Below are 17891 nucleotides of genomic sequence, written 5' to 3'. Positions count from 1 at the left end.
CTGTGACCAACATGGTACTGAAACACAGGATGACAGATTAAAGGCCGAAATACTAAATGTCTTTTCCCAACGCTGTTTCACAGAGGAAGACTGCACTGTAGTTCCTTCTCTAGATCGTCGCACAGATGACAAAATGGTAGATATCGAAATAGATGACAGAGGGATAGAAAAACAGTTAAATCGCTCAAAAGAGGAAAGGCTGCTGGACCTGATGAGATACCACTTCGATTCTTACAGCGGTGTACCGTAGGTCTCTAGAAGAGCGTAGCGTTCCAAAAGATTGTAAAAGGGCACAGGTCATCCCCGTTTTCAAGAAGGGACGTCGAACAGATGTGCAGAACTATAGACCTCTAACGTCGATCAGTTGTAGAATTTTGGAACACATATTATGTTCGAGTATAATGACTTTTCTGGAGACTAGAAATCTACTCTGTAGGAATCAGCATGGGCTTCGAAAAAGACGATCGTGTGAAACCCAGCTCGCGCTATTCGTCCACGAGACTCGGAGGGCCATAGACTTGGGTTCCCAGGTAGATGCCGTGTTTGTTGACTTCCGCAAGGCGTTCGATACAGTTCCCCACAGTCGTTTAATGAACAAAGTAAGAGCATATGGACTATGAGACCAGTTGTGTTTGGATTGAAGAGTTCCTAGATAACAGAACGCAGCATGTCATTCTCAATGGAGAGAAGTCTTCCGAAGTAAGAGTGATTTCAGGTGTGCTGCAGGGGAGTGTCGTAGGACCGTTGCTATTCACAATATACATAAATGACCTTGTGGATAACATCGGAAGTTCACTGAGGCTTTTTGCGGATGATGCTGTAGTATATCGAGAGGTTGTAACAATGGAAAATTGTACTGAAATGCCGGAGGATCTGCAACGAATTGACGCATGGTGCAGGGAATGGTAACTGAATCTCAATGTAGACAAGTGTAATGTGCTGCGAATACATAGAAAGAAAGATCCTTAATCATTTAACTACAATATAGCAGGTCAGCAACTGGAAGCAGTTAATTCAATAAATTATCTGGGAGTAGGCATGTAGGAATGATTTGAAAGTGGATTGACCATATAAAATTAATCGACGGTAAAGCAGATGCCAGACTGAGATTCATTGGAAGAAACCTAAGGAAATGCAGTCCGAAAACAAAGGAAGTAGTTTACAGTACATTTGTTCGCCCACTGCTTGAATTCTGCTCACCAGTGTGGGATCCATACCAGATAGGGTTGATAGAAGAGAAAGAGAAGATCCAACGGAGAGCTGCACGCTACGTTACAGGATCATTTAGTAATCACGAAAGCGTTACGGATGTGATAGATAAACTCCAGTGGCAGACTCTGCAAGAGAGACGCTCAGTAGCTCGGTACGGGCTCTTGTTTAAGTTTCGAGAACATAACTTCACCGAGGAGTCGAGCAGTATATTGCTCCCTCCTATGTATATCTCGCGAAGAGACCATGAGGATAAAATCAGAGAGATTAGAGCCCACACAGAGGCATACTGACAATCTTTCTTTCCACGAACAATACGAGACTGGAATAGAAGGGAGAACCGATAGAGGTAGCCAAGGTACCCTCTGCCACACACCGTCAGGTGGCTTGCTGAGTATGGATGTAGATGTAGATGTTGATATAGATTTGTAAAATTGAAATTCTAACAAAATGGCAATTTGGTTTTCAGAAAGGCTTTTCAACAGAAAATACTATATATGCTTTGATTGATCAAACATTAAATGCATTGACTAATCGAACACCACCCATTGGGATTTTGTGATCTCTCAAAGTCTTTTCATTGTGTGAATCACGAAATTCATATAGATGAGCGTAAGTATTGTGGTATTAGTGGGACAGTACACAAATGGTTTAATTCATACTTAACTGGAAGAATGCAAAAGGTTGAAATTAACAGTACAGATAGTCTGCAAATACCACCAGAGTCCTCTAACTGGGGAGGTATCAAGAATGGTGTCCCACAGGGTTCGGTATTGGGTCCATTATTGTTCTTAATATATGTTAACAACTTGCCACTCTTTATTCATGAAGATGCAAAGCTAGTTCTTTTTGCTGATGATACAAGTATAGTAACCACACCCAACTAGCAAGAATCAGCCTATTAAATTGCCAATAATGTCTTTCAGAGAATTATTAAGTGGTTCTCTGCAAATGGACTCTCACTAAATTTTGAGAAAACACAGTTTATGCAATTCTGTACAGTAAATGGCATATATATATATATATATATATATATATATATATATATATATATATATATTGGCCACGACATATTGATAGATGATTGTTGCAGTGTCTGTGTGTTTATGGGTTGCATTTTTTCACATGACTTGTCAAGCCAATGGCAGCATGGCATAACACCATTGATAAATATAAACTATGAACAGAAGTCTGTTGCTAAGGCAGAATACTCAAAATATCTGTGTGTCTGCACTGATGAGAAATTGAACTGGAAGAAACACATCGATAATCTGCTGAAACGGTTAGGTTCAGCTACTTATGGTATTAGGGTTCTGCAAATTTTGATGATAAACACATCAGTAAATTAGCCTACTATGCCTATTTTCATTCACTGCTTTCGTATGAAATCATATTTTGGGGCAATTCGTCATTAAGGGAGAAATTATTCTTTGCACAAAAGCGTGTGATCAGAATAAAAGCTGCAGCCCATCCAAGATCACCTTGCAGGCATTTATTTAAGCAACTCGGGATATTCACAGTACCTTCGCAATTCATATATTCACTTATGAAATTCATCATTAATAACCCATCCCAATTCAAAAATAAGAGCGAAGTGCATAGCTAGAACACTAGAAGAAAGGATGATCTTCACTATTCTGGATTAAATCTCAAGTTTGGCACAAAAAGTGGTGAATTATGCTGCCACAAAAATCTTTGGTCATTTTCCAAATAGTATTAAAAGTCTGACAGATAGCCAACGAACATTTACGAAATGTCGTATTCGTGATCTTTGGAACAAGGATTAATGTATGTATGCACGTATTCTCACTGCCGGATTTCGCGCTGGCGCACTGGCCGATTTGGCGGCTAAGAGCTAGATGCTAACGGTCAATATCACAATTACAAATTAATTACATATCACATTATTATGACACAATACAAGAATATGACACATTTATCTTTCATTTTATAGATAGGCTTTTATCAGTTATGGGAGCTCATTCCTTCCAAAGGTAGAAAAGGGAGAAAAAATTGAAAATTGAACTAAAACGTTGCACACTACTGGCCTAACTACACTTGGCGCCGTCTCCTTTGTCTGCGAGGGAAGAAGGGAAATACTCATCTACTGGTTCAAGAATTTATGAGGAAACGTTACTCGTACAATGATGGACTAGTTGCGAAGGAACTTTTGCTTCACTAAAATAATGTGTACTGACTAATCACATAAGTCGTATCATGTTGTTTCTACATGTGTTAGTGCTGTTCACTTCAATTCACGTGTAACTTAGGGTGAAACATGACGTTTTTTACGATCGAAGACTTGTCATTCTCAAATACGTTGAATTGTCAGTATTCAGGCTTCCAAGTGACAGGATAAAAATTAACTGGTTTTTGTAAAATCTCATCCTTAACTGCTTATGCGTACTCTGCAGCGAATACGAACTGATAAGTGTCATGTAGACACACTGCAACGATGCATAATCCATTTTTCATATGCCTTATGACCTTTGTATTAACATCCTTACAACTAAATTTTTTACCCGACGTGCGGCACGTTTCTTCATTTGGAACCTGCTACTCTTGACGTAATTCGCTTCTTCTGCGATGTGACGATACATTGGTCGCTGAAAGAAAAAAACTTAAAACCAACTTAAAACTAATTGCATTACGTAGCTCGATGGCCACTGATACATTTGGTCATTGCATGCATCCGCAGATATTTCCATATTTTGTTTAAATTCATAGACATATTAAATATCTGTGTACAATATATATATATATATATATATATATATGTATATATATATATATACACTCCTGGAAAATGAAATAAGAACACCGTGAATTCATTGTCCCAGGAAGGGGAAACTTTATTGACACATTCCTGGGGTCAGATACATCACATGTTCACACTGACAGAACCACAGGCACATAGACACAGGCAACAGAGCATGCACAATGTCGGCACTAGTACAGTGTATATCCACCTTTCGCAGCAATGCAGGCTGCTATTCTCCCATGGAGACGATCGTAGAGATGCTGGATGTAGTCCTGTGGAACGGCTTGCCATGCCATTTCCACCTGGCGCCTCAGTTGGACCAGCGTTCGTGCTGGACGTGCAGACCGCGTGAGACGACGCTTCATCCAGTCCCAAACATGCTCAATGATGGACAGATCCAGAGATCTTGCTGGCCAGGGTAGTTGACTTACACCTTCTAGAGCACGTTGGGTGGCACGGGATACATGCGGACGTGCATTGTCCTGTTGGAACAGCAAGTTCCCTTGCCGGTCTAGGAATGGTAGAACAATGGGTTCGATGACGGTTTGGATGTACCGTGCACTATTCAGTGTCCCCTCGACGATCACCAGTGGTGTACAGCCAGTGTAGGAGATCGCTCCCCACACCATGATGCCGGGTGTTGGCCCTGTGTGCCTCGGTCGTATGCAGTCCTGATTGTGGCGCTCACCTGCACGGCGCCAAACACGCATACGACCATCATTGGCACCAAGGCAGAAGCGACTCTCATCGCTGAAGACGACACGTCTCCATTCGTCCCTCCATTCACGCCTGTCGCGACACCACTGGAGGCGGGCTGCACGATGTTGGGGCGTGAGCGGAAGACGGCCTAACGGTGTGCGGGACCGTAGCCCAGCTTCATGGAGACGGTTGCGAATGGTCGTCGCCGATACCCCAGGAGCATCAGTGTCCCTAATTTGCTGGGAAGTGGCGGTGCGGTCCCCTACGGCACTGCGTAGGATCCTACGGTCTTGGCGTGCATCCGTGCGTCGCTGCGGTCCGGTCCCAGGTCGACGGGCACGTGCACCTTCCGCCGACCACTGGCGACAACATCGATGTACTGTGGAGACCTCACGCCCCACGTATTGAGCAATTCGGCGGTATGTCCACCCGGCCTCCCGCATGCCCACTATACGCCCTCGCTCAAAGTCCGTCAACTGCACATACGGTTCACGTCCACGCTGTCGCTGCATGCTACCAGTGTTAAAGACTGCGATGGAGCTCCGTATGCCACGGCAAACTGGCTGACACTGACGGCGGCGGTGCACAAATGCTGCGCAGCTAGCGCCATTCGACGGCCAACACCGCGGTTCCTGGTGTGTCCGCTGTGCCGTGCGTGTGATCATTGCTTGTACAGCCCTCTCGCAGTGTCCGGAGCAAGTATGGTGGGTCTGACACACCAGAGTCAATGTGTTCTTTTTTCCATTTCCAGGAGTGTATATATATATATATATATATATATATATATATATATATATATATATATATTCCTTAGATAGTTGAAGTATTTGCGTAGTATTTGCGTTTACTTTGTATTTAAGTTAGGTACATACTGAATTCCTATTTTGGTTGCGCCTTCTGACAGTCTTTCGCACATGCCCACAGGTCAGTATCTCCTCTCCTGCTACTGACGTCAGCGCGAACTGTTGGGCGCCCGACCACTGAGCCATAAGGTAATATCGCTTATTTTTCGCTTCGCATAAAGTGATGTGTTACTTCTCATTGCTGTTAATTTTTATGCCTGCGTGGACAAATCGAAAGAATTATTTATGCCTATACACATTACTTTATCTTAAAATACACTCCAGGAGAAAAATTACACTTACAATTATGTACACTATGTACAATTATCTTGCGATAAAAAAAATTGTTGCCACACTTCGTCATTTTGTAAAGGCTTTTATGTCTTTGTGAGGGTGGGGACCCTTGTCTCTTCCTGTTTTCTTATAAACTAACCATTACGTCCCAGGATATGTTATTTTAGAAATTACATATGGGCCTGAATAGAAAAATTGCCACTTCTTCTTCAGTTTGCCAAATTTTGTCGATTTAGGGTGCGTACGCAAGATGACTCGTTGCCCTTCAAAATTTGTGTTTCAGTTTCTTGTTATAAATTTTCCTTTTATACTCGGCCCTGTTTTCTAGTGTAACTATGGCTCGTTTGATTTTGTCTTGTAGTGTCATTTCTGTAGTGGGTATCTTTGGTATAGGCGACTCCAACTCATTCGTATGTTTTGACTGAAACGTCAATTTATTCGTTGTGAAACCTGTTGAAGAATGCGGAAGGTTATTGACCACTTGCATGAAAGGAGTTACGTATTCTACCCATCAGGCGTGTTTGCGAGGTGTGCATGCCCTAATAGACTGGTTAAATTCTTTAAAGACTCGTTCTGCTGGGCTGGCTTCTGAGTGAAAAAGACTTACTAACACGTGCTTTACGCCCTGTGATGTCATATATTGTTTCCACTTCTGCCCAATGAAATATTAAGCATTGTCAGTTAGTAGTACCTTCTCAAACAGTCTCCCTCAGTTCTTTTTCTGATATTTGTGGCTGTTGAATTATTAACGACATACATTTTGATATGTTACGAGAAAATGGCATATAGTGCTACTACGTATCTTACTCCTCCTTTACTTCTTATATATGGACCAGCTATGTCCAGGGATACTACATCTAGAGGTTTTTTTGTGAGTATTGGGTGTAGCTCAGTATATTTTGACACACTGGACTGTTTAGACTTTTGACATATAGCACTCCTTCTTAATACATGTAGGACTCGCCTTCTCAAATTTGGAAAATAACAAAGTGTTGCAATTTTTTCAGTGCATTTGCGTACTCCATAATGCCCCATACTTCATGCGTGTATCTTATAAATAATCTTCAGGAATACACACACCACTGATCAGATTTTTCGTGTTTCCTATTGTCACGAACCCGCTCTACTGTGCAGGAAAAGTTATCTCCATAAGCGTTACGGTGTGGCTAATGGCTGTATAGTACTTTAGTGACGCTGGCCATGATGTCTCCTTTGTTGATGCTGCTGAGTCTGCGTTGTCCATGTGGCTTCTCGTTGTCTAGGCGATGACTCCTTTGCTGCTCTGGGTCCAAGAAAAGGCGCGGGTTTTTTAATTATTACTGGACTATCGAAAAGTGACGCAGTATTCCACGGTTTCTTCGTATCAAAAACACATTTATTGCCAAAACTATATACACAACTACACTCAACCGCGGCCAACACTCAAGTGTCCGAAAACCCGTTGTAGACCAAAGATCACGGTCATAAGCTACAAAGAACATACAATTCCAATATCGATTATTGATCGCAACATCTAACTTAGTATTATCTGAAGCAAAAGCTTTTTTAACACGACTTTAGTGTATAATAAAATAAAATGACGTCTATTTGTCAGTTCCATTACAATAGCCCCCCCAAGAATTTTGTAAGTATGAAAATGCGAACAAAATTCTGACACCAGAATAATGAAACTGCCAAGAATATGGTTTTAAATAAATTAAAATTTTTAATAGGGCTGTTTCCTTTGAATTATGCTAACACTGAAATTGTTATACTCAGTAAAGGAAAACATACAATTTTTAACCTTAGAGTAAATGAAATACGAAAGAAGATTCACAATTTTCGCTTAGAAGAGTGCATAATGTTGTAGCACTTCACATGAAACCATTGAAAGACTGTAACCTTTAACTGCAGGCTTGTTTTATTTTATTTTGTTGCCCACTTTTCACACTACTCACAGTCTGTCCCACATTGTCCATCTGCACATAGGTGGCTTCCGTTAAAAGGTCTGATTTCTGCTTGTCCTGCAGTGCATCTGTTTCCAAAGCTTAGCTGTTTGTATCGCTTCATCGACTATAATGCCATGTTATCTAAAAATCACATACAGAGATCACCTTTTGGTTACATAATGTTTATATGTAAGTACATGGTTAGGATACATAGTTAACCTTCTGGTAATGTTTATCTAGTGGGAGAAGTTTACAGTATCTGTCTGAGTAATACTACACAGATATGAACTGGTCAAAAAAAAGATTCTTTAAATACTAATAAATTCAATAAACATGTAATACAAATCCATTAACATATTGAGTGTAAAATATCTTATCACAGAGACATTACTCCAAGGATAAAAAAAATTCAATTGTTTTCAAAAGTAAAGTTACAGGCAGTTTGTTACGAGGGTTCATACTCACAGTAAAAGTGCAAAGGTAAAATCACGGATGAAAGTTTTGGAATGGTATGTATTTATCAAAATTAAAAAATATTACTGCCTTTGCATTTGCAGTGGTTGAGAGAGAAATATACAGTAATTCATGTGGTTTACTGAAAATGATTGTCTCCTTGTAGAGTTGGACATTTCAAGCACTTAAGTGTGTAATAATTAGGACTCTGCCTTTAAGAGTAAAAAATTTAAAAAACTTAATTGTTGCAAGACAGATTTAGTGCTGATTAGTGGCTTGCATTTTAAATGACGTCTCAACAAGTGTGGTGTGAGAGTTACACAAACTAAAATTACACAAATTATCAAACATCAATCAAATTGCATAAACATAGAGAAATATAAGAAACTAACATGGCTAGCATATTACACAGAAAATTCATTGCAAACACTTCATACAGTGAATACATATTAAACAAATAATAAACATTTTCAAGGGCACAAAACGGTATCAAAATCAGACAATTTTTATATACAAAATTTCTAGTGAAAAACTTTTGTTTGAGTCACCTTTATTATCTATGGTCATTACATTAACACACACATCATTAGCACTGTCACTTGCATTGATAATTTCATTGATCCAAATATTTTCACCCATATAACATTGTTTACCACTAAGGTATTTATCCTTCAGTTGTTCAACAATAATATGTTTAGTGTTTTGCCACCAATCAGAATATAATATTTGAGACATATTAAGAATCATTTTTCTAAAATTGCTATCATTTTTAATTGCAACACTATTTAGCCACATATTATAAAGAAATAATTCAGCTTTGTTCATTGCAAATGGTAGCCTACTTGCACAGTCAGTTTTGCTGTTCAGGGAATCTTTATCAACTGCCCAGGTTCCTTCATAAGATGTTGGATTACAGAGCCTATTGGTTGTGACACTGGCATTAACACCACTTAAACTGTTAATAACATCCTTGGGTACATCTACAAAATGCATATCAGTTTCTCCCACAACACCTAATGTCTCCATTTCCTCTTTCAAGCAAACAAAATAGTTTTCACCATCATCATGTATCATTAAATCTTCATTTTCCCAAATACTACAATCATCAACCTCTCTTTCCCGAAAACTTAAAACGTTGCTTTCACACCCAAGTGTACTTAATTCTTTGCTCGTTAAATCAGTGTCAACAATTTGATCACCTGGTTCCTTCATCAGTGCATCAATTCCTAAATCATTTAAATCGTGACCCTGCTGGTCCTCTGACAAACTACAAGCTTCTACCCATTCATAAAATTCAACTAAGTCAATTATTTTCTCTGGCTCTTTATTACAACCAATGTGTTCATTCTTAACAGGTACTGTGTTTAGAGGGTAGTACACATTCATAAGGTAACTACTCATTACTTGAGACGTATTTCTTGCTGCAACGTAGTCACTGTTATTGGTCCATCTATTATCTATGCTTTTCGCCCCTACCTTGTGGACCGACAATGGAGCGCATGCTAGTTTTTTACTTCATGACTTCCCATAGCATTTTGACTCCTGGTGTCACTATGTTCACGCCAATTCCTGTTTTCAGACTCCCTGTTATTACTTCTGTTCCAATTGTTCCCAGATTGTCCTCTTGAAAGGAAATTATAGTTTTCCCTTGAATGGAAATTATTATTAATATTGTGACTATTTTGTTCCCTATGATGAAAACTATGGTTGTTGGGCCTACTGTTTCCCCTCCTGTTAAAATTAGTGTTTCCCCAACTATGATCCCCACCTCTTTGTGCGTGATTGAAATAGTTTTTTGGTTTCCCCACTTTGTCTATAATCCTGTCAAGTTTGTCCACATAGTTTAAAAATTGTTCATTGTTGTCATCTGGTCCATACACTAGGTCCCATTGCACATCTGTTGGCAACCTTCTGTTTAAAGCATCTATCTGTGTGAGCTCATCAAAGAGTTTACTCAAACGTACAAGTTTCTTCAGTTGATTCTTACAAAACTGTTTCATAGTCCCCTGTGTTTCTCTATAATTTGGTCCATTCAGTAACTCGCTCTTTATCCTGGCTTGTTCAGTTTCTGACCAGAACCGTTTTAAGAACTCAATTTCAAATTCTGCATAAGACATGTCCATAGAAAAATTTTTGATTGGCCCATGACAAAGATTCCCCCTCCAAAAATTTTTTAACAAACTTAATTTTGAAATTTTCACTCATATTGGGCAAAAAATTGTCTCTACAACTCTGCAGAAAGTCAACAGGATGCAAACTACACTCATTAGAAAAGTTTTTAACTGGAATATTGGATAATAAGGTACATATGTTCATAGAAAAATTTTTGCTAGCTACATCATTGCTAAATATTTCAAACTTTTGGTTTAACTCTGATACTGTACTTTTTAATTCACTCACATCTGTCTTAGTTTCCATCTCGTGGAGTTTTACTGTGTTACTGACTGTTTCCGCTTTATCATTCACAACATTTAGTTTCGAGTCTACTCTACTTTCAAGATCTACTGCCATAGCTTTTACATTTACACAAACTGTATCTATTTGACTATTAACATTAACAAAACACTTTGCATTTTTCTCTCTGTCTGTGACCAGTTCATTTTTTGCAGACTGAATTTTGTTACTCAGACTAGATTTTACTTCTCCCACTTTAGATTCTACCGCCAAAATCTTTGTTTCTGCCTTGCTAAGTTTCTTGTCTATCTTTGATATATCGTTGCGAAGTTTATTACCCCAAAGGAAGACATTATCAAATTTTTTGTTCATAACTTCCTCTAGACGCGACACTTTCTGATTTATAGCACGAAAACTGTCCGCGACCGTCTGATTCATGCTTTGCAGTTGTTCTTCATTAGCTTGTAAGCGGGCTGCAACAGTCTGATTTAAAGCTAACGATTGTTCCATCATTTGTAACGGTGATTTAATGTCCGACATCTCACGTTCTGATGAATTAAGACTTTGATCCGCTTCTTTGACTGACTCATCTTCCGTTTTTATCGGCACGTCTACGTCCCCAAAGACTAACAAATTTTCACAATCCTGCTCGGATTCAGCACCACTTTCCTCTTTCACAATGGTCATTTTCGTGAAATTTCACGCACAAAATAATAAAAGGAATAAACAGCACAACACAAATGTACTTATCTTTTCAGTCTGGGACCTCACACGTGTGGTCAGTCCACTTTACTGCTTCGTTTCGGCTCCCTTGACTTCCATGTATAGCACTTCTTCGTACCACGTGGTCATTAGACTTCTGCACAACAGATTTCGTCAATCCAGTACATATAAATGTCTTAATCCCGGCAAAGAGCCCCCAGTTGTCACGAACCCGCTCTACTGTGCAGGAAAAGTTATCTCCATAAGGACACCGTTACGGTGTGGCTGATGGCTGTATAGTACTTTAGTAGAGCTGGCCATTATGTCTCCTTTGTTGATGCTGCTGAGTCTGCGTTGTCCATGTGGCTTCTCGTTGTCTAGGCGATGACTCCTTTGCTGCTCTGGGTCCAAGAAAAGGCGCGGGTTTTTTAATTATTACTGGACTATCGAAAAATGACGCAGTATTCCACGGTTTCTTTGTATCAAAAACACATTTATTGCCAAAACTATATACACAACTACACTCATCCGCGGCCAACACTCAAGTGGCCGAAAACCCGTTGTAGACCAAAGATCACGGTCATAAGCTACAAAGAACATACAATTCCAATATCGATTATTGATCGCAACACCTAACTTAGTATTATCTTAAGCAAAAGCTTTTTTAACACGACTTTAGTGTATAATAAAATAAAATGATGTCTATTTGTCAGTTCCATTACACTATGAAACAAAACGCCCTTGTACTCCTGATACCATTTACTTACCTTTCCACCTTCATCTTACTTAAGGTTTTGCATGACTTTACTCCATCTGCGATCTAGCTGTTGTATAATTTTCATTTGCTTGCAAAACGTATGGTCATCAGACTGTTGTGCTGCACCTTGGATTAATAACGTTATGATATCCGCAGCCTGCTCTGTTAATTTATAAAATTCCTCTAAACCTTGTGGTAACCTGGACAAGGCATTCACGATAACATTTTGACTTCCTTTAACATAAATGATCTCAAAACTGAATTCTTGTAAATATAGACACCACCTAGCTAACCGACGGTGTAATAGTTTACATGTTAAAAGGAATGACAGTGATTGTTGGTCACAATAAACTTTCGTATTCTTGCCCCCGAAAAAAATTTTCAAACTTTTTAAATGCCTATATTACAGGAAAACTTTCCAATTCTGACACAGAGTAAGATCTTTCTGCTTCTGATAACGTGCTACTAGCAAAACGGATGACCTTGGGTACTTCCTTACCTTCTTCCTCTCGCATCTGGAATAAGCATGCCCCATGCCCCCAGCCCTTGAGATGAGGCATCTGTGCATAGACAAATATCCTTGGACATGTCACGGTAGCTAAGATTGTTTGCATTGAGTAATTCCTGCTTAATGTAATTAAAGTCCTCGTGACACTTGTCATCCCATAACCAAATCCAATTTTCTCGTAACAAGTTGAGCAATGCATCACTGTTCATCAGTTGTTGTGGTACGAACTTACGAAAAAACGAAACTAGTCTTAAAAAGGCCTTTAGTTGCTTTTTATTCCTTGAAGCTGAAGAATTGTGTATGGCATCAAGTTTCATCGGATCAGGTAATATAGCTTGTTCTGACACAACATGTCCCAGAAATTTGACTTGCTCCTTACCAAAACTAGACTTTTTAAATTGGCTGTTACTCCGTAATCTGCAAATCGTTGAAGCACCTGTTCAATGAGTCTGATACGTCCCAGCCACGTGGGTGTGGCTATTAGCATGTCGTCTACATAAACAGAGACTTTGCTAAGCACTTCTGTCCCTAAAACCTAGTCCAATGCAAGTATAAACACTCCTGCGCTAACATTCAATTCAAAAGGTAGAACACGGAATTCGTAACTTCTGCCACCACAAGCAAATGCTGTATACTTTCGACTTTCTTCGTGGAGCTTTATTTGTCAGTAGGACATATTGAGATCGAGTTTACTAAAATATTTTCTATTGTCAAACTTCAGAAGCTGTTCGTCCAAGTTGTCTGGTCTTATGCGTACTGGTACTATAATCTTGTTGATACCTCTGGCATCGTGACTTAATCTTACAGAACCATCTGGTTTGCTTACTGGTAATATTTGACTACAATAGGGGGAAAATGGAGGTTGTATAATTGCCCATTTACTTATACGATTGATCTCTTCCCTTAATTCCTCTCCTTTTGCCCATGGAATAGGATATAACGTTTCACAAAATGTTTCATGCGGGTCGACTTCAAATTTATATTCATAATCTTTGATTACTCCTGGCTTCTTACTGAAAACATTGGCATACTTAAATAGCAAGTTAGAAAGGTCTTGTCGTTGCATCTCATTTAGTACCTGTGATTCACTTAGTTTCTGCTCTACCATTTCGTAAGTAACCTCGATGTTTGCTTCTTGTTCAGTATCAAATTTATATGTGAAATATACGGCTGGAAATGATTATTGTACCACTACATTTGACTCTAGTTTGTTTTTGTTACTTTCATTAGGTGTTCTGACTAAATCAATAGAAGAGATCTGATCCATTGCAAAAAAAGTGGCATTTACCATTACCTATGTCAATCTGCGTTTTGTATGTTCTAATCGTGACCATGCCAATAAGACAATTAACTATAAGTTTGTCGATTATAATAAAGTTGCACTTCACTGTAAAATGTTCAATTTGTAATGGAATAAGTGCCTGATGTTTAACCAATTTAGTCTTACTGCCTGTAGCAGTTTGCACCTTGAAATTTTGAACAGGAAATGTTGGGAACTTGCCTCTCTACTTCAATTCACAAAAAAATGCATTTGACATTAGGTCAGTAGTTGAACCTGTATGTAAAATTAACTGTGTGTCAGTGTTAAATATTTTCACCTTAATGATTGCTTGTATTTATTCTTCCTTGACTTTAACTACTATATCTAACTCATGCTGATACGAATCATCCTTGATGTCACTTTGTTTGTCAAACCTTAATTTTATGGCATCCTGGGGCCTTTCATCGTGTACCTACACACTCTGCATTTAATTCTGCAGCAATTTGCGGATGGGTTGCACTTATGTCACTTAGAATGATTCTCTTCAGTTATCGTTGGTCCCGTTCTTGCAGGATCTTTTTCCGGCGGCAGCGATGTCGGAGATTTGTTGTTTTACCGGATTCCTGATAATCGCGGTAGACTCGTGAAATGGTCGTACGGGAAAATCCCTACTTCATCGTTACCTCGGAGATGCTGTGTCCCATCGCTCTTGCGCCAACTGTAACACCTCGTTCAAACTCAGTTAAATCTTGATAACCTGCCGTTGTAGCAGCAGTAAGCGATCTAACAAATGCACCAGACACTTGTTGTCTTATATAGGCGTTGCCGGCTGCAGGGCCGTATTCTGCATGTTTACATATCTCTGTACTTGAATACGCATTCCTATACTAGTTTCTTTGGCACTTCATTGTGTAATCGGAGCGGTGCACATACAAATGGTGCCATTATCTGAGCATTAATTTCGGCGAAATTAAAATCTTCTGCAAGAGGAATTAAGCGATTCGCACAATTTTCCTGGTCGCCAGCTCCGATTTGTCGTTCTAAACGTTTCTTAATATACTCTAACATAGCTAAAGTAAGTCAGATGTTAGAATGGCTATACAAATGACCGCCGGTCGGGGCTAAACGAAACACTTCTGAGCTCATGTTCCTAGCTCAAACAGATATCGAGCATCAAGGCCTCCCCCCCTCCCTCCCCGAAACCGCGACTCACCGCACTATCTTCAGTCATATTTATAACAGCGCTTCCACGTTTAGCGATACACACATCCCTTAGGCTTACCTGAACTCCACAGTTACACATACGACCCACCTCTCGCATATCCACAAGGAAATGGCCCTTTGCGCACAGGTGAAGAATACGCTTTCCGACAGGCGGCTGAACCCACCTCGTGGGCTATCCCAGCGAACCATGTCATACGACATTACACTTTCACATACGGAAATTCAGTGAATAAAACTCCGCCAGACCTCAAAGAGTTTTCGTATAGTCACTAGGTATTGCGATATTGTAGCGCCTGTGTTATTCCGATTACGATGCAAAGTTCCTTTGAACTGCATGCATGCTCGCGATAAGCGGGAAATCCGGGTTCGAGACCCGGTCCGGCACGAATTTTCATTATTGTCATTCCATTCTACAGCTGATGGTTTTCAATATTCTCAATTGCGAATACATTTAATGCACTAGCTATTGAGTAGTACCCTCTTTTATTTGATGGTTGGCAGCTATGGAAATATTAATGTCAGTGCGTCAACCCTGTTTCCTAAAGAAATATGTTAAGCATTTGCATTTTGTAGTTGCTAAGGCCTTAGTATCAAGGACAAGACACAACACATGTGAATGGAATTCGGGAACAGCGTTCACTTTCCAAACATCTAATCTTGGAAAATAGTTGTCAGGTATAGCCAAGGTCACAAAACCTATCAGAGCAAACGAATAAAAGTAAGTTAATCCTCAATAAAGGTTCTGGCCGATTTAAATAGTATATAATGGATAGATTCATTACACTTAAATCATTGAATATACTTCACATAATATTAGAAAAATTGTTGCCCTACAAATTACTCAGTTGAAGACCTGTGTACCATCTAATGGTAATTAATAACATGTTGTTTCCATAATTTTCTAGTTTTGTTCTTCTTTTTCTGCGTTTTACTACGGGATACTATGTTTTGTGATCAACACAATCTTGTACCTACTCAGACAGCGTAATGCAACAGCGCTTTCGTTGTGGACAAGAGATGAGTTGAGAAGTGGTGGAATCCGACTGCGGGTTTAAGTGTGTTCGTCCTCTGTTCTACATCGTCTGCTCATTATTTTCCGCACTTTATGTGGATGTTGAGCTGGGTTCTCTTTTCCCGACTCACATGAAAAGCAGGAAACATGCTAAGATAGGAGAACATTATATACGGCTCCAGGGGTTGTAGGAGTGTCTTGTAGATAGTATTTTGATGAGGAACACATACCTGAAAATGCACCGTCAAGATAAGCGCGGATTGACAAACAAAGTGAACGACCCAGGATTCATGGTCGGATGTCATTGTAACTACGTCAACGTACACACTGTCGGCAGGTATACAAAAGATTAGAGTTACAGTTTTCCCTGACAGAACTACTTCAAGTGTGCATAAGTGTTCTTCGTGTTTAGTGTTGTTACAGGCTTGGTAGCGCATCAAAGTGGCGTGAACAGTGTCATATTTTGGGAGGTTACTGTGGAGGTCACGGAAATGACGCGTACTCTTGTAAGAGCGTTATTATATAATACGTCGGCAACTGAAAGTGGCCTCATTGCGGGTATCGATTTGGCTGGATGGCCGAATCGCGCAATATCCAGATTTGTGAGGCATTCCGATGTGAGAGTGACCAGACTGGTGACTGCATGGGAATGTGAGGGCAAGCATCCTCGTCGTTTAGGTAAAACTTGACGAAATCTGACCACTACCAGGGAGCATCGCCGTATTGTGCACCAGGAACACAGTAACACAGTCACATTTGCTCCTGTCATTCGAGAACAAGTAAAAGATTCGCTGCAACATTCCGTGTCATACCGTGTGACTGGTCGGAGACTAGAAGCAACTAGACTAGAGAATTGCCGCACCTTGTTAAGGCTACCTCGAACACAACACAACGGTACCGTGGTGCCGCGACCAGGAAGCATGGATTACGGATGACTGGCGTCGCACTGTGTCCAGCCAAGAATCGCGGTTCTGCACTACACCGGACGACCAGCATTGGCGAGTACAGTGGGACCTGGGAAGAGGTCCCAATCGTCCAATACTTTGGAGAGGAAAGGCAGTGTTATGCCTGGCGTTATGGTTTTGGGACTCATCAGGTATGACTTCAAGACATAGCTAGTAGTTATTGAGGGATATATGGCGTCACAACAGTACATCCCACATATCCCGCGTCCACATTTATTACCTCTCATGCGACAGTATCGTGACAGATTTTTTAAATTGGACGATTCTCGTCCACACACGGTTCGTGACTGTATGAATTGCCTGAGTTGTGTTGAGGCACTCATCTGGACAACAACACCCCGAGATTTGTCCCCGACAGATCATGTGTGGACTCCGCTCGGGCACCTACTTCGTCGTAGTTTCATTATCGAGGATATCAAAGACTAGTTACAACAGCTGTGGGGCAGTTTGCCTCATGGAGGATACAAAGGCTTTATGACAACCGTCGCAAACGAATCAGTGAGTTCATCCTAGCCAGAGAAGGGTGCAACGTCATACTGATAGGTGGGCTCATCCTGCCGACTTATTTCGAAATTTGTCACGAGTTCGTAATCACTGCAACATCATCACGTACTTTCTCAGCCAGTGAAGTTTCATTTTGTTTCCTCCTCTCCTTCTGGGTGCTTTACTTTTTTTGTCAGGCGGTATCAAATAACTTTGAAGATCGGATCGGTTTCACATCTCCCAGTTTGCATTACCACATAAACTCAGAAAGGGGCGCCATCGTCAGTCTCAGAGCGAAGTAGCACAGTAGTTAGCACACTCGACACGCATTTGGGAGGAAGACAGTTCAAGCCCGCGTCTGGCCATCCTGATTTAAGTTTTCCGTGATTTCCCTAAATC

Source organism: Schistocerca serialis, chromosome 3 (genome assembly GCF_023864345.2).
Source record: "Schistocerca serialis cubense isolate TAMUIC-IGC-003099 chromosome 3, iqSchSeri2.2, whole genome shotgun sequence".
Classification (NCBI taxonomy): Eukaryota; Metazoa; Arthropoda; class Insecta; order Orthoptera; family Acrididae; genus Schistocerca; species Schistocerca serialis.
The sequence above is the reverse complement of the archived record's forward strand: the minus strand, read 5'-3'. Positions refer to the sequence as shown.